The sequence below is a fragment of the Drosophila ananassae genome (genome assembly GCF_017639315.1).
Source record: "Drosophila ananassae strain 14024-0371.13 chromosome 4 unlocalized genomic scaffold, ASM1763931v2 tig00000054, whole genome shotgun sequence".
Classification (NCBI taxonomy): Eukaryota; Metazoa; Arthropoda; class Insecta; order Diptera; family Drosophilidae; genus Drosophila; species Drosophila ananassae.
Genome location: NW_025319037.1, coordinates 6213967 through 6232860, shown reverse-complemented (window position 1 = coordinate 6232860; position 18894 = coordinate 6213967). Strand labels below are relative to the sequence as shown.

The following is an 18894-nucleotide window of genomic DNA, read 5'->3' as shown; positions in this document are numbered from 1 at the left end:
GTTATAAGGTTAACCTGAGAGACGGTGTCAAGTAACGCTCTGCTCGTAAAGAAGGCTTCTGATCTTCCACATACGAGAATTTAGGTTGCCAGAAACCCTACTTTAGTGTAGCAATTCTTAGCCACAAACGTGTTACCTGGTGGAGTCTGAGGGGTCCATACGAAAGATTCATTGGCAGTCTCCACAACTAAAGCGGGAACTGGGTTGGCGCCGTATATTTACTCACAAGAATTAAACAAGGCATGATGCCGGGATGTGAAGCATTAATGTAGGATCATTAAAGAACATGCATGATCGATTATTTAATTGTCTACGACCAACCACCTGATTCGCTGGCGGATTCGCAGCTAAAGTCAAATCCACGGTTTCTACGGTCTAGCCATTGAGCAATAGACTCCCAAGTTGGTAGCCTATCATCATTGCTTCCGGCGAGGGAGTCTTCCCCAGTTGGCCCTTGTGGCAGGGTCCAGCTTTTGAATGATAAACCAGCTTCTGATTGGGTCAAAAGACTTCTTTGGATCTCAGCCGCCGACCTATAACTTATTAAAGCTCTCAAGTAACCGTTGAATCGATCGGGTAACTCCCGCAAAGTTGCAATAGATCTTGGCTTGACCACCCGTAACTGGAGGATCTCATTAATTCGACACTAAATAATTAAGCGACAATAAATAAGCTAGGCGCAGTTCATCTTCAATATTTACTTTGGTTCAGATATAGCCCAAAAAAAATGCAATCAAGTCGGGATCACCAAATGTTGGGCTAGCAAGCGTTTTCAAAAGATCTAGATCGATAAATAATCTAGGCGCAGTTCAGAATTCATTTTGGATATTTAGCCCCAAAACAATCCAATAACACTTAAAAAAGAAGAAAAAAAATCAGTTTTTTGTGTGGATACTTGGCCCAACAGTTAGCACTTTAGGGTTAGTAAGTCCCCAGAATTTGTTGGTTTTAGCTCCCTGATTTTATTTGGCCGAAAATAAGATGTAATGCAAATTTGCATGTTTAAAACAATCTCAATTATTAAAAATACTAAATATTGAATAAAACAGTTTATTTTGAGACTACGATATTAAAAAAAAATAAAGTAAACAAAAATCAACTCATAATAAAGATTTTTCTGCTGGGAATTAAGCCCACGACCTTACGATTAACAGACAGATATCTTAATCATCGAACCATGGGGTTAAAGTTTTCCACGTCAAATATTAAGTATGACAACAAAATATTAGTAATTAATAACCAATCGAGTATGCGTAATTTTGAACTCTAGCAGTAGCAGAGGGCGCGCAGAATTACTACTTCGTTTTGACGTTTGAAAAGCTAACCTTACGAAATTGATTTTGTTTTTCGAACGAAACTTGACATTATGGCCTGAAATGGCGGTGAAATGAATTTCAGTAGTGCTAAGTAGTTTCCCTTTATAAGAGGAACAACATAAAATTTATACACGGCCAGTGCAACAATATTGTAAACCAGGACGTTCGAGCTTTTCTATCAGAAATAGATTGGTGAAGCTTGGGTTTGTTTTAAGCTAATATTTCGTTCGTCGTTATTGTTATTTCTAAGTTTCAACTCATTTTGAGAATTTCACCATCAAATCAATTTTCAAATAAATATGATGGAAAGAGCCCCAAGCATCTTTAAAGCAAGGTTGTACAATTTCCAGTAAAAAATGTTGATGGGGGGAATATTTTTTTTAACACTTCATTTATGAAGGGTTGCTCACATATGGCAGTGAAGGCAGTAGTTTGTCCGATAGAAGGGGTTAAAAATATACCCTATCTCCAATATCCTAATATGCGTATTTATAGTCGCTTTTTGAACTTCCGATTGGTATGTTTAACAATACGTTATTGGGCCATCAAGCCGTAATTGTCATAAAAGTGTAAAACTTGCCCTTGGCTTTTTCAACTTAGGCTTGTTCATTTACACCTAAATTAAATTAGGGATTTTGATCCAAACGATTCTGATCTCCCTCCTACTAATTTCATGACTCTAAAATAATAAAAGAATTCATCAAACATCCTAGAACAAATAGACGCAGGTTGCATTAATAACACTGTGCGACATTGAATTTTCTCCCAGATTTTTTATACCCTTGCAGAGGGTATTATAATTTTGGTCAAAAGTGTGCAACGCAGTGAAGGAGACATCTCCGACCCTATAAAGTATATATATTCTTGATCAGGATCACCTCCTGAGTTGATATGAGCATGTCCGTCTGTCCGTCTGTCTGTCTGTCTGTCTGTCGGTTTCTACGCAAACTAGTCTCTCAGTTTTGGAGCTATCGAGTTGAAACTTTGCACACACCCTTCTTTCCTTTGCAGGTAGTATATAAGTCGGAACGGCCGGGATCGGTCGACTATATCCTATAGCTGCCATATAACTGATTGATCGGAAATGCCATAACTTTGGTGTTTTTTAAGTTAGAGGATTGGGACTTTCCACACATGTTATATTTGACCAAAATATGTTATGTACAAAATTTCATTAGGATCGGCCGACTATATCCTATAGCTGTCATAGAACGATCGGAATTGGCATAACTTTGGTGTTTTTTAAGTTACAAAGATGGGACTTGGTACAGATTACTCTTTGGGCAAAATAATTCAATATGCCAAATTTCATAAGAATCGGCCGACTATATACGATCCGCTATATATTTAATAATATAAGATGCGTGGCGCCACCTAGCGGACTGCGACTGAACTGCAAGGGTATATCAACTTCGGCTCCGCCCGAAGTTAGCTTTCCTTTCTTGTTTTGGTTTTTTTAGAGGTATCCTCGCGTAGCAAGTTCCATAGTCGCTTTTTTGTATAGAGCTGGGAGAAACAAGTTTTTAAGCATTGTTATAAAAGTCTAACGGTATATTTTCTTAAAATATTTTAAATAAAAAAATAAAAAAAAAAATGTTTTCCCAATATGTAATTATATGGGCGTGAAATATGCAAAAAAGCGCGTTTTTGATCATCAAAAATTTATCATAAAAAGATAAATCTTATAACTTAAAAGGTGGCATAAATATTTTTGTGCATAATTAGTGCCCCTTAACCGAAAACAATCAAAAAAGTAACTTAAACATAAATTTGGTTAAATTTTGTCGCACAGTGTAATTAATTAAAAATGGGTATTATAATTTTTGTCAAAAGTGGGCAACACAGTGAAGCAAACTTTGTGTCTCCAACCCTATGACGTGTATATATTCTTAATCAGATCTGTTTCTATTCGAACTTGTCTCTTAGTTTTTGAGCTATCATTTTCAAATTTTACACACATATTTATTTTCTTTGCATGCAGTTTATAAGTTATAAGTTTGTGGCGAGTCAACCGACACAATTTAAAATAGCGACGAATAAATTCTTCTTCGCCATAGTATCAAAAAACCCTTTGGGCTTACTGAAAGACTACTCGCTACAATAATCTTCACTCTTCAAGAAGTCTTAATATTCACAACCTAGACATTAAACCAAATCTTTGTATCCACCCTATCTTTAATAAATATTAATAGTTATTAACCAACGTGGTTATATTTATTTGGAGCATATAAGTCTCCATAATTGGTGACCCTCGACAACTAGAACAATTTCAAATCACATCAAAGTCTTGAGTGCATACACACAAGTATTTCACAACATGGCCAAAAATGAAGACTTCGCTGACGAGCAAGACGCTGCGCAATTCACTAGCTCAGCCATGATCCAATCCGTATTTGGAAAGATGCCGTTCCCAAATTTACAATCAATCACAAACATACAAATGTTCTTCACGAAGTTAGAAAGTTGGTTCGCACTACAAGGACTTGGTGCACGAAAAGAACAGGAAAAGTTCACTGCAGTCATCGCTTACGCAGACCCCAAATACCTGGAACAAGTACACGATCTTGTGAACAATCCACCCGAAACTGCCCCTTATTCCACCTTAAAGGAAGCGATCCTTTCAAAGTTTACGGACTCGGAAATGGTTCGTTTGGACAGACTCGCAACTGGAATTCAGCTCGGCGACAGCCGCCCAAGCCACTTACTCTGCCAACTGCAACAAACCAAGGCAACCTGCGACGAATCTGTAGTACGACGGTACTGGATCAAACGTTTGCCTCCTCCCGTGCGCGCGGTAATTGTCGGCATGATAGGAAGCTCACCGCAGACCAAACTCTCACAACTGGCAAAAGCAGCCGATGCAGTTATGGATTCCTTAAACGACGATGCGGCTGACAACGTATATGCTTTTTCAAAAAACAAACAACAGCAGTCTCATCAAGAAGAACGCGTCATAACGCTGACAAAATGACTCGACGATAATAAGGCTCTGCAGCAGATTAACAACAAACTGGGACAGTTACTAAATCACAATCAAACGCGTGGCAGAAATAATCAGCGACCCCAAAATTATTACCGCTACAATGCACCTTCTAACGTCACAACAACTGTGTTGGTACCACAACAAGTACGGCAGAGATGCACAGCGTTGCAGCCAACCATGCTCCTTTACAGTGTTCAACGAGGACGACCAAAAAAACTAAATGCAACCGTCAGAGGATCAGGAGGCAACCTTGACGGATTAAGTAATTTCGCCTCTTCTTATCATCAAGCGTTTCAAATCAATGTTCAATGAATTTCTTACTGCAACCGACTTTTCGTACGCCCAATCTGGTAGAAAATTTTTAGTCGATACAGGAGCCGACGTTTCGATCATTCCATCCAGTACTATTCACAAGAATATACAAAACGCCAATCGCCATACACTCTTTGCAGCGAACTGCACAGAAATAAATCATACGGCACCATCCGCTTGACACTGGACCTAGGACTACGTCGTCCTTACACTTGGAACTTCGTTATTGCTGATACCAATACTCCAATCATTGGATCCGATTTTCTACACCACTACAACCTCCTTGTCAACATCAAGAAGGCTAAGTTAGTTGATGCCAAAACACGCTTGACATGCTGTGGTATCCACACACATCAAAATTCATCAATTATTAAAACATTTAACACATCCAACGCATTCGCTCAACTGTTGGAGGAATTCAAAGGCGTCACACAATTCAACACAATCACACATCGGCCATCGTCAACGACTAGCGTCACCCAGGTTAACGACACCAAAGGAGCACCACCCTTCGCGCGACCACGAAGACTGACCCCAATGAAAATCCGAGCAGCAAAGAACGAGTTCCAATATTTAATGGGCATGGGAGTATGCAGACCTTCTAAAAGCCCATATGCTTCACCTTTACACATGGTACGAAAACCTACTGGTGAATGGAGACCATGCGGTGACTACCGCGCCCTCAATGCGCAAACCATACCGGACCGGTATCCGCTACCACACATACAAGGTTGCACACACGTGATCTATGGAAAAACCATTTTCTCCAAGATCGATCTCAACCGCGCATACAATCAAATCCCAATAGAACCTAAAGACATCCCTAAAACGGCCATAACAACTCCATTTGGTCTGTGTGAATTCACACACATGACATTTGGACCGTGTAGCGCAGCTCAAACATTTCAACGCTATATGCATACACGATATAGCCGTCGCATCGGCCAACATACAACAACATCATATCCATCTGCGCCAAGTTTTCCAGAAACTGCAAGTACAATCTGTACAATCTCAAGATAAACCCCAGCAAATGTAGTTTCGAAAAAGAATCATTTGAGTTCTTAGGACACAAAATTAACCATCAGGGTATTAAACCTCTTCAAACCAAGGTAAAAGCCATTATAAATTTCCCCTTACCCAAGGTGGCCAAAGAATTACGAAGATTCCTCGCAATGATCAACTTTTATAGACGATTCCTCCCCAATTCTATTCAACATCAAGCTCCACTGGTGCAGCTTATTCCAGGTAATAAGAAAAACGATTCCACCCCAATCAACTGGACAACAGAAACAATCGACAAATTCAACAGTTGAAAAAATTCTTCTATTGGCACATCCTGCACCGAACGCAAACCTTTTGCTAAGCACAGACGCGAGCAACATAGCAGTGGGAGCGGTTCTACATCGAGTCATCAACTCGGAATACCAACCAATGGGATTCTTTAGCATTAAGCTCTCTGAAACACAACGAAAATATACCACATACGATCCGGAACCCCTAGAAATTTACCTCGGAATAAAACATTTCCGCTACATGCTGAAAGGCAGGGTTTTTCACATCCGTACAGACCACAAACCCTTGGTATACGCCTTCGATCAAAAACCCGAAAAAGCAACCCCGCGGCAACTTCTCCAATTGGATTTCATAGGACAATTCACCACATCTATAACACACGTAGCAGGAGACGAAAATACAACCGTAGAGACGCTTTCCCGCATCGAAGCCATCGGAGACAATTGCATTAATTATTATGAAATAAGCGATGCGCAATTACGCTGTCCAGAACTCCAAAAGCTACTCAATTCCAACACCAGGTTGCGTCAGTTAAAAGCAGTATATATTCCTCATACACATCACTCGCTAATTTGCGATGTATCGACTTTTAGCGTACGGCCTTTCATACCACAGCCGCTTAGAAACAAAATCATTGAGAAGCAACACAACATTGCACACGGTGGAGTTAAGGCAACTATAAAACTTTTAAAACAACGATTCATTTGGCCCTCCATGCGCAAAGAAATCTCCGAGTTCGTAAAACACTGCATTCCTTGCCAAAGATCAAAAATCACCACGTTCGCTCACCTCTTCAACACTTTACACTACCCTGGATCTGGATCTTATTGGACCACTACCACAATCTGGCCCGTACAGATATTGCCTCACCATTATAGATAGGTACACGAGGTGGCCAGAAGCCATCGCTATTGAAGACATGCAAGCCGATACCATAGCATCCGCCCTCATTCGCTCCTGGATCTCCAGTTTTTGCATACCGGCTCGAATCACAGGCTATTCAATGAATTATCAATGCTACTAGGAATCGATCACCTACGTACAACCGCATATCATCCACAAGCAAACGAAATCATCGAACGCTGGCATCGAACACTAAAAGCTGCCATCATGAGCAAAAACCAGGCGAATTGGCCACAGAAACTAGCAATAATTCTTTTAGGACTTCGCACAGCTTACAAACCGGACATTCAAGCAAAACCCGCACAGCTAGTATACGGAACTACGCTTAGGTTGCCGGGAGTGTTTTTCCACCAATCAAACAAAATACAATCCCAAACGGATTGTATGCCAAAGAATTGGAAAAAATCATGCAAGAGATCCGTCCAGCACAAACAGCTCATCATGACACCTCCAAACCATTTATATTTAAGGAATTGGAAACCACCTCACATGTATTCCTACGAAATGATGAACTTCACTTCAACCTCCATACGACGGTCCATTTGAAGTCATCGAAAGGAACGACAAACACTTCACCCTATCCGTCGCTGGACGTACAGTCAAAGTATCAGTGGACCGCCTCAAGCCCGCCTTCGTAAAAATGCAACACCCGATAGACAAAAGCTCAACGCTGGAACCACCAAATAAAGGACCACACCTACAGGCTCTGGGAGAGCAATCGGAAACAACCTCACCTTTAAGACCCCGGCGTACAATTAGACTCCCTGCTCGCTGTGCACCATGAAGTAATGGCGATGTAATGGCCGTGTAATGACGATGACCATCATTGTATCTAGTACATATTATTTTTGAAATTTTTGTGTACCAACTAAAATTAAAAAACAAGAAAGGAAAGCTAATATACCCTTTTATATCAAAATAAAGTTGATATACCCTTGAAGTTAAGGTTGTTCCATTTCCGATCGATCACATATATGGCGTCCATAGGATAGTCGGCCGATCCTTATGAAATTTTGTACATTTTGGCTAAAAATAACGTGTGTGGAAAGTCCCAACGCTCCAACTTGAAAAACAACGAAGTTTTAGCATTTCCGATCAATCAGCTATATGACAGCTATACGATATAGTCGACCGTTCCCGGTCGTTCCGACTTATGTACTACCTGCAAGAAAAAGAAGGATGTGTGCAAAGTTTCAACTCGATAGCTCCAAAACTGAGAGACTAGTTTGCGTAGAAACCGACAGCCAGACGGACAGACGGACATGCTTATATCGACTCAGGAGGTGATCCTGATCAAGAATATATATACTTTATAGGGTCGGAGATGTCTCCTTCCCTGCGTTGCACACTTTTGACCAAGATCTAATAATATAAGATGCGTGGCGCCATCTAGCGGACTGCGACTCAACTGCAAGGGTATATAAACTTCGGCTCCGCCCGAAGTTAGCTTTCCTTTCTTGTTTACATTAATTTTTAGTCATGTATGATTTTTAACCAATAATTTTTCTATAGAAGATTTTTATTTTCTTATTGAAATCAGTAGATCATACAATGTTTTAATTTTGGATTTAAGAAAAAACTTGAATAATTTTATTGCATTTATTATAGATGTTAAAACAATATTTTCGTCAATTAAATTGGAGTTTTTAATCTCATATTTTCAAAAAGTCATGGTGTACCGCGGAAACTGTGGGTGATAGAGCCTATGTCAGTTCTGGACTTTGGTTCAGGGGAGCCTAAAGGATATGGAGCAGGTAAAATTATGCGTGGAGGAAAAAAAAGGTGGAAATTGTCGGCCTGTGTTATAATCAATAAAACTACTTCGGTGTAGATATAGAGATAAACAAAAGAAGACGCTAAGAAGACCAATAAAATGAATCTAACACTTATTTCATTTTTGCCAATTTCCTTCAAATTTCAAATTGTTTTGGGGATCTAAAATCATTCACTAAAATAAATGCTTAAAACTAAATGTTTTCTATTTGTTTTTGTATATTTTTATGTGCCCAAACTCCAATGTGCCCAAAAATAAATTGCCAACCGAAAATATTTATGTACTGTTATTAATATTTATTTATTTGAATTCATAAAAATCCGTAGCTTTACTTATCGGATTATATATTGTGTTAGCGCATTAACATTGATATGAACGATATATTAAAATATTAATTATATCAAGAACCATTTCCAAAATTAAAATAACAAACTCGTATAGTGTTGTTTTCTTTTTACTATATTGGCATTTGGTCTTAAAAAAAGTGAAATTGATATTAAAAAAACCTCCCTAATAAATGATACCATGTTTAGATAGCTGTATTGGTTTTAAATTATATATTTTTTAATTTCGCTTCTGAAAAGGTCAAATCACAAGAGTTTGGTGACATATTATTTCTTTGCACTATTTCTTTACATTTATTTCTTTGTTTCCAATTCGTTTCCAATCGTCTCTCTGATTGTGACCACCTGGTAGCTCTGGGTGACTTCTTCCGTAAGACTGACTTTATGAAACTAAATAAGTAACTAAATAGTATGAGTAGTATGAAACAACTGCCATGTGATTATATAAACTTTGTTTTTTTACTATAGTGTAATATAACTGATATATGATGATATAAACTATAGTGTAATATAACTATATAGTGTGACTACTAGTGTTATATACACTAATAATTTAATATCAAAGTGAAAAATAAACTTTAGATAAGTTTTTTGAATATATTTTTCGACTTATACGTGCCGTGGAAACATCCGTTCGCTTCAACATATCCGCCTTGGTATAAAAGGCACCCATTAAATTTAAAGAACATCAAGAAAACACTGTTAAATGAACATAAAAAACCTATCTGCACCTAGGTAATGGCCGATCCTCTGCACAATTTTTTCAAACAACGTATTCTCCTAGCACCATTCCAGCTCAGCCTTACATTTAAAATATCCAATCAGCCTTATATTTTGCCCATCTTTAGATAAAAGTGGTTTATTATCGAATCTTTTTAAGGTTAAGCCAGTTAAGACAGGTTAAGACAGACATCATTTACACTGACTTCAGTAAAGCATTTTACTCGGATAACCATTCGGTTCATGTAAGTAAACTCAGTCTTTCCCAACTCTGGGATTCCCAACTGATACCTTGATCTTGATCTTGATTTTACTCTGGTACCAAGGTAGCATCAAGGTAATAGAGAACCAAGATATCAGATCCGTATGCCTCTACATGTGAATGATAGCGTTGCTTGAAGAGGTGTAGCCGGGAGCTTAACTGGAGGTAGTGGACTGGGATCAGATCCCCAGCAAACCGAGGGCCGCGTATGGCTAACGGAGAAGCCGGAGCTAGTACCATCCTAGCTATGCTGAGGATCCCTGCACTTCCCACAGCGACATTTGTCGTCCGGAAGCCAGACTTGGAGGAAACAACCGAAGAGGGGCCCCAAATAGGCCCACACTGACTGATGAGGTCATATTCTGATCATAAATAAATTATATATTCATTTATTGCAAAATTATAATAGTCCATATAATGAATAGCTTTAATAAATATATTAAAATACAACACGAAAGGAAAGATAACTTTGGGTTGAGCTGAAGTTGATATACCCTTGCAGTTAGGTAGCAACTTTTATAATATATATTATATTAAATATATATCGGATCGTATATAGTTGGCCGATCCTTATGAGAATTTCATCGTCAAATCATTTTTGTAATAATTTTTATTGAATTTTATATGAAACAGACCAAAGCATCTTTAAAAATAGCAGGGTTGTGCCATTTCCGATCGTTCAGTTATATGGCAGCTATAGGATATAGTCAGCCGATCCTTATGAAATTTGCCAATCGAATTACTTTGCCCAAAATGTAATCTGTACCCATCTTTCCCATCCCATCTGTCTAAAGATCGGTCCGTAGACGGACATGCTCATATCGACTCAGGTGGTGAACATGATCAAGAATATATATACTTTATAGGGTTGGGAATGTCTCCTTCACTGCGTTGCACAGTTTTGACCAAAATTATAATACCCTCTGCAGGGGTATAAAGATAGATTTTAAAGATAGGGATTGATGTGGAACAGTAGAGTACCAGGTATCATATGGTCGCATAACACAACTACAGCTGTCCTTAATAAACTTGAATATATCTATTAGTGTTGTTTAAAACCTTATATTTCTTTAACATATAATTCAATTAAATTAGATACATTAAATTTTGAATATGTTAAATATAAAAAAATATTTTAGATTGCATTTTTTAGCTGAATTTAGGTTTTTCTATAAACTATTTAATTCGATGCCATAGGAACCAGAATTTCGAGTTTTTCCCGTCTTGAAAAACAACCCCGCTTAGTTACGCCCGCTAAGTAAATCCATAGAAAATGTTAGTGAAATGGTAATTTTGGTAACGATCTGCTATGTATAAAGTAATAAATTTATCAACTTTTTTTTTTAGCTGCGGAGTTGAAAAAAAATTGTATTTTCTTTGAAAATTTCAAGAATTGTCGTTATATATACATATACATATAAGAGGCTATATATAAACGGTTTCTTACGCACTTTATATGAATGTGTTACGACAGGGCGTTTTTTTTTTAATATAATTATATATCTTGCCTTATTCCGATGAAAAGCTTTACAATATCCACATCTATGAAAATTTTGATTATATTTTGCCGCGCACTTTAACACCAAAATACTTCTAAAAAATATAATTTTTTTGTTTGTAATGACAAATGTATTGATTGGTAAGCTTAGGGTGCTTTTACTTCCAAGAAAATTTCCCTGCAAATATATTGAAAGCCAGCTGACACACAAAAAGTTTCCATCTTCTAAGACTTTTCGCGCATGCCCAGATGAGGCGCAAGGACACATTCGATTAATGCATGTATAGTTATCGATTACTACATCGAAAGAAAAACAAACAAAAAATTTATTTAACTGAATTTTTAAATTTACTTTCTAACAACACAATGTGCGTTAAATGATTTAGTATAATAAAACCATTTTAACTAATTAATAACCATTTTTATACCCTTGCAGAGGGTATTATAATTTTGGGCAAAAGTGTGCAACGCAGTGAATGGGACATTTTCGACCCTATAAAGTATATATATTCTTAATTAGGATCACCTCCTGGGTCGATATAAGCATGTACATCTGTCCGTCCATCCGTCTGTCATTTTCTACTTTTCTGAGATACTAGCAGTTTTAGCACACATCCTTCTTTTATTTGCGGGATCGGTCGACTACATCCTACAACTGCCATATAACTGATTAATCGCAAATGCCATAACTTTATATTTTTAAGTTTAAGGGTTGCGACTTTTCATAAATGTTATTTTTGGCTAACATATCTTATCTACAAAATCATATTATCAAATAATATAAAACCATGGCAGCTATAGGACAAAATCGACCGATTCTTGGATGTGGCAGGATTTATGCAAAGATTCAAGTCGATAGCTTTAAAACTGAGAGGCTAGTTTGCGTAACAATATCGATTCAGGAGGTGATTTTGATCAAGAATATATATACTTTATAGGGTCGGAGATGTCTCACTGCGTTGCACACGTTTGACCAAAATATAATCATATAAAAAAACCTCTTGACGAGGTAAAGTACCGGTGACGAACCTGCATGCGAAACCCAAAATATCTGATATCAATTTTAGTGACGAAAATATGCTATATAGGTGTACAAAATTGCATATAAAAAATATTCTTGTTCGGCACGTGCAAGAAAAACAAAAAAAATCAGTCACCTATATAGCATATTTTCGTCACTAAAATTGATATCAGATATTTTGGGATAAACATCAAAACTCTTTTTTTTTAACTCTATAGATTTTGACATTCAAGAAGGTGGAATAATTAAAAACCTTTCCAAAGACGTAAAGAATTTTTCGATAGCTTCAGTGGATCTGAAGTTATACGTATTTTTAATTTACAAAGGTTTTGGAATTTGGTTAGTTTAAAAATTTTAATTAAAAATTTGCCCAAAAATGTATTTAAAATCCAAAATTGTTTCGTAGTTGTGGGAAACCAAATTATTTTAACAAATGAACAGATGAGAGGCCTATCCTTATGAGAGTTCCACTATATAATAAATTATTAAAAAACAAGAAAGGAAAGCTAACTTCGGGCGGAGCCGAAGTTTATATACCCTTGCAGTTCAGTCGCAGTCCGCTAGGTGGCGCCACCCATCTTATTTCATTAGATATATAGCGGATCGTTTATAGTCGGCCGATCCTTATGAAAATTGGCAGATCAGATTGTTTTCCCCAAAATAGAATCTGTACCAAATCCCATCTTTCTAACTTAAAAAACACCAAAGTTATGCCAATTCCGATCGTTCTATGACAGCTATAGGATATAGTCGGCCGATCCTTATGATATTTTGTACACAAGATATTTTGGTCAAATATAACATGTGTGGAAAATCCCAACCCTCTATCTTAAAAAACAACGAAGTTATGGCATTTCCGATCAATCAGTTATATGGCAGCTATAGGATATAGTCGACCGATCCCGGCCGTTCCGACTTATATACTGCCTGCAAAGGAAAGAAGGATGTGTGCAAAGTTTGAACTCGATAGCTTTAAAACTGAGAGACTAGTTTGCGTAGAAACGGACAGACGGACAGACGGACCGATGGACAGACGGACAGACGGACATGCTTATATCGACTCAGGAGGTGATCCTGATCAAGAATATATATACTTTATAGGGTCGGAGATGTCTCCTTCACTGCGTTGCACACTTTTGACCAAAATTATAATACCCTCTGCAATCTGTGGTCCGATCCTTATGAGAATTTCACCATCAACAAAATTTCTAATAAAAATATTGGAAACAGCCCCAAGCATCTTTAAAAATAGAAAGGTTGTGCCATTTCCGATCGTTCAGTTATATGGCAGGTATAGGATATAGTTGGCCGATTCTTATGAACATACGATTAGATTGCCCAAAACGGAAACCGTAGACAGTCCCATCATTCTAGCTTCAAAAACAACAAAGTTAAGCCAATTATCCTAATAAAATTTTGCAAATCGGATAAGATTTCCCAAAATGCAATCTGTACTAAGTCCAATCCTTCTAACTTATAAAAAAAACAAAGTTATGGCATATCCGATCAATCATATAATAAACATGTATTATATCTAAAATAAATGCGCAAAGATAAAAAATTAAAAAAAACTGGAAATTATGTTTTTCCAGTTTTTCTAGTTAAACCAATTGTTGAATGTAACAATTTATTTTGGGTGTGCGATATAAAATAATAAATATTCGAAAAGTATTGGCGGAGTTGGTTTGCCTGGTTTGCCATCAAGCAACGAAGTTCGAGATTAGCCGAATGGAGAGCGTTGTGGTTTCTAACACGTGAGGGCCTGAGTTTTAATCCTAGTTGAGTCAATGTTTATGTTTTAGTTTTTAAGCCCTTTTTTATTTGGATTTTATTTTTGAAATATTTGAAAATATCTTATGTACAAAATTTCATAAAGATCGGCCGACTATATCCATTAGCTGTCATAGAACGATCAGAATTGGCATAACTTTGGTGTTTTTTAAGTTAGAAAGATGGGGCTTGGTACAGATTCCATTTTGGGCATAATAATCTTATTGGCCAAATTTCATAGGGATCGGCCAACTATATCTAATATCCGCCATATAACTGAACGATCGGAAATGGCACAACTGCAAGGGTATATCAAGTTCGGCTTCGCCCGAAGTTAGCTTTCCTTTCTTTTTTTTCTTTGGGACCTCAAGATTGGTACCTCAACCGACCCGTCCGACATTTCTTTTAGAAGTTATTCAAGAAATTAGATTTTTACAGCTTTTTCAAAAAGTTGTAGAACAATAATTGCTCATATCATATGAGTCATATGACATTAACAAAAATCTCCAATTTTATTCAGTATTGCAAAGAAAACAAGAAAGGAAAGCTAACTTCGGGCGGAGCCGAAGTTTATATACCCTTGCAGTTGAGTCGCAGTCCGCTAGGTGGCGCCACGCATCTTATATTATTAGATATATATCGGATCGTATATAGTTGGCAACAACGAAGTTATAGCATTTCCGATCAATCTGTTATATGGCAGCTATAGGATATAGTTGGCCGATCCTTATGAAATTCGACAAATCAGATTGTTTTTCCCAAAATAGAATCTGTACCAAATCCCATCTTTCTAACTTAAAAAGCACCAAAGTTATGCCAATTTCGATCGTTCTATGACAGCTATAGGATATAGTCGGCCGATCCTTACGAAATTTTGTACATAAGATATTTTGGTCAAATATAACATGTAACTAACTTAAAAAACACCAAAGTTATGGCATTTCCGATCAATCAGTTATATGGCAGCTATAGGATATAGTCGACCGATCCCGGCCGTTCCGACTTATATACTGCCTGCAAAGGAAAGAAGGGTGTGTTCAAAGTTTCAACTCGATAGCTTTAAAACTGAGAGACTAGTTTGCGTAGAAACAGACAGACGGACAGACGGACCGACGGACAGACGGACATGCTCATATCGACTCAGGAGGTGATCCTGATCAAGAATATATATACTTTATAGGGTCGGAGAGGTCTCCTTCACTGCGTTGCACACTTTTGACCAAAATTATAATACCCTCTGCAAGGGTATAAAAATATAGACACTTGCTTCATTTTGAAAAAACTGTAAAAATCGAATTTCTTCAATAACTTCTGAAAGAAATGTCGGACCGGGTCGGTTGAAGTACCAATCTTCTGAGTCTTCTCATTAAGACATGAGACACTGAAACACAAAGCAGAATTACAACAAAATTTGCCATCAAGCAACAAAGTTCGAGGTTAGCCGAGTGGAGAGCGTCGTGGTTCCTAATACGGAGAGCCTGGGTTCGATTCCAACTTGAATCAATGTTTACGTTTTACTTTTTAAGCCCTTTTTTATTTGGATTTTATTTTTAAATATATAAACTAAAATTTGAAAAGATATACTCCATTTTTTTTTAGGGTATTGACTAAATATATGCAGACTACAAAAAGCAAAGTTGCCATTCAAATACACACACATGTATAAGTAAATGCAAGCTTCACAGGAGGCTGTATAAAATGGGTAGCTGCACTTACAGGACTATATCTTGAGTTAACGGATTTTGCCAGATATGAGCGATATATCAAAAGTTGCGTCATCTCAAAAGCTATCTCCACGTGCAATATAAAAAGGATCAGTCGACCAAATTTTGAAAAATATTTTTTTTTCTTAAAAAAAAAGTTTATTTTCAGTGTATTTTTTTTTGTGTACTATATAGACGTTTGGTCTCAAAGAAAGTGAAATTGATATTTAAAAAACCATTTCAACGGTGTAAAGCTCTTTTTAATATCTTTCTTAATTATAAAGTTATGAATGTTTTCATTAACAAAGTTTTTTTAATTTTTTGACGTAAGCTTAAGGTATTTCAAAAAGTTGTAGAACAATAGTTGCTCATATGATAGCAACAAACATTTTCCATATTTTTTCAGGATTTTTAAGGAAAAAATAGTGCAAACAGACAAACCGACGCAAACTGGCTTCATTTTGAAGAAGAAGAAAAAATTTCGAATTTTTCGAATAACTTCTGAATGAAATGTCGGATCGGGTCGATTGAGATACCAATCGACGCGTATTTAGCTTTAGAATATATAAAAATATTCTATCTGGGGACTAAAATGTGTCCACCAGCCCCACTTTAGTGATAAAAAATTTTTTTACTTTCACCCTAATTTCTCCCAAACCAAATAACTTTAGGAATATGTTTCGACAAAAATATCAATTTTAGTGACGAAAATAAGCTATATAGGTGTATAAAATTGCAAATAAAAAATATTCTAGTTCGGCACGTGACTGATTTTTTTTTTGTTTTTCTTGCACGTGCCGAACAAGAATATTTTTTATATGCAATTTTGTACACCTATATAGCATATTGTCGTCACTAAAATTGATATCAGATATTTTGGGTTTCGCATGCAGGTTCGTCACCGGTACTTTACCTCGTCAAGAGGTTTTTATACCCTTGCAGGGAGTATTATAATTTTGGTCAAAAGTGTGCAACGCAGTGAAGGAGACATCTCCGACCCTATAAAGTATATATATTCTTGATCAGGATCACCTCCTGAGTCGATATAAGCATGTCCGTCTGTCTGTCTGTTTCTACGAAAACTAGTTTCTCAGTTTTAAAGCTGAGATGTCTCCTTCACTGCGTTGCACACTTTTGACCAAAATTATAATACCCTCTGCAAGGGTATAAAAAAGTTTCTCTATTTAAACCAATTGTTGAATATAACACTTTATTTTGGGTGTGCGATATATAATAATAAATATTAGAAAAGTATTTGCGGAATTGGTTTGCCTAGTTTTTTTTTAGCCTTTAATCCATGATTTGGCCCAAAAACGGCGGTGGCTGTAATTTAAGTAAAGCAGTGTTTTATTTATATGCATTATATGTTCAGTGGGGGCATATGCATATAAACCATTTTACTCGTAAAATTGTGCATTTTACTCATAAAATTGTGCATTTGTGAGTCTTCTCATTAAGACATGAACTGAAACACAAAGCAGAATTACATCAAAATTTTCCACTAAGCAGCAAAGTTTGAGGTTGGTCGAATGGAGAGCGTCGTGGTTCCTAACACGGAGGGCCTGGGCTCGAGTCCTAGTTGAGTCAATGTTTATGTTATACTTCTTAAGCCCCTTTTTTTATTTGGATTTTATTTTTTAATAAATAAACTAAAAGCTGAATAGATAAACTCCATATTTTTGAGGGTATTGACCAAATATATGCGGACTCCAAAAAGCAAAGTTGCCAATCAAATACACACACATGTATAAGTAAATGCAAGCTTCACAGGAGGCTGGACAAAATTGGTAACTGCACTTACAGAACTATATCTTGAGTTAACGAATTTTGCCAGATATACCTAAGCGATTTATCAAAAGTTGCGACATTTCAAGTGCTATCTCCACGTGCAATATGAATATGACCAAATGAGCCAATTTTGAAAATTTTTTTTTTTTTTTTGGTACCTCAAGATTGGTACCTCAACCGACCCGATCCGACATTTCTTCAGAAGTTATTCAAGAAATTCGATTTTTACATCTTTTTCAAAAAGTTGTAGAACAATAATTGCTCATATGAAAATAACAAACATCTCCAATTTTTTTCAGGATTGCCAAGAAAAAAATAGTGCAAACAGACAACCAAGCAAACAGACACACTGGCTTCATTTTGAAAATGCTGTAAAAATCGAATTTCTTGAATAACTTCTGAAAGAAATGTCGGCCCGGGTCGGTAAAAGTACCAATCTTGTGAGTCTTCTAATTAAGAAATGAGACACTGAAACACAAAGCAGAATTACATCAAAATTTGCCATCAAGCTACGAAGTTCGAGGTTAGCCGAGTGAAGAGCGTTGAGGTTTCTAACACGGAGGGCCTGGGTTCTAGTCCTAGTTGAGTCAATGTTTATGTTTTACTTTTTAAGCCCTTTTTTATTTTGATATTATTTTTAAATAAATCTCTAAACTAAAATCTGAAAAGATATACTCCATATTTTTTAGGGTATTGCCCAAATATATGCAGACTCCAAAAAGCAAAGTTGCCAATCAAATACACACACATGTATAAGTAAATGCAAGCTTCTCAGGAGGCTGCACAAAATGGGTAGCTGCACTTACAGGACTATATCTTGAGTTAACGAATTTTGCCAGATATGAGCGATATATCAAAAGTTGCGTCATCTCACAAGCTATCTCCGTGCAATATAAAAAGAAAACGAGCAAATTTTGAAAAATATTTTTTTTTCTTAAAAAAAAAGTTTATTTTCAGTGTATTTATTTTTTGTGTACTATATAGACGTTTGGTCACAAAAAAGTGAAATAGATATTTAAAACCCCCTTTCAACGGTCTCTTTTGCTCTTTTTAATATCTTTCTTAATTATAAAGTTATAAATTTTTTAATTTACAAAGTTTTTTTAATTTTTTGACGTAAGCTTAAGGTATTTCAAAAAGTCGTAGAACAATAGTTGCTCATATGACAGTAACAAACATTTTCCAATTTTTTTCAGGATTGTTA

General features: G+C 36.6%; 1 protein-coding gene across 3 annotated transcripts in view; it reads right to left on the bottom strand.

Annotated features, from left to right (window-relative positions):
• The window catches only part of LOC6505445 (tau-tubulin kinase homolog Asator), a 178499-nt gene extending 166847 nt beyond the window's left edge, over positions 1-11652 (bottom strand). The window contains exon 1 of one of the 3 annotated variants that reach the window (XM_044717662.1): positions 11419-11652. The gene's annotated coding sequence lies outside the window, so the exon portion shown is untranslated. The remainder of the gene's footprint in view (positions 1-11418) is intronic. The other 2 variants (XM_044717661.1, XM_044717660.1) reach the window with 2 other exon arrangements.
• Between the last annotated feature and the right edge of the window lie 7242 nt (positions 11653-18894).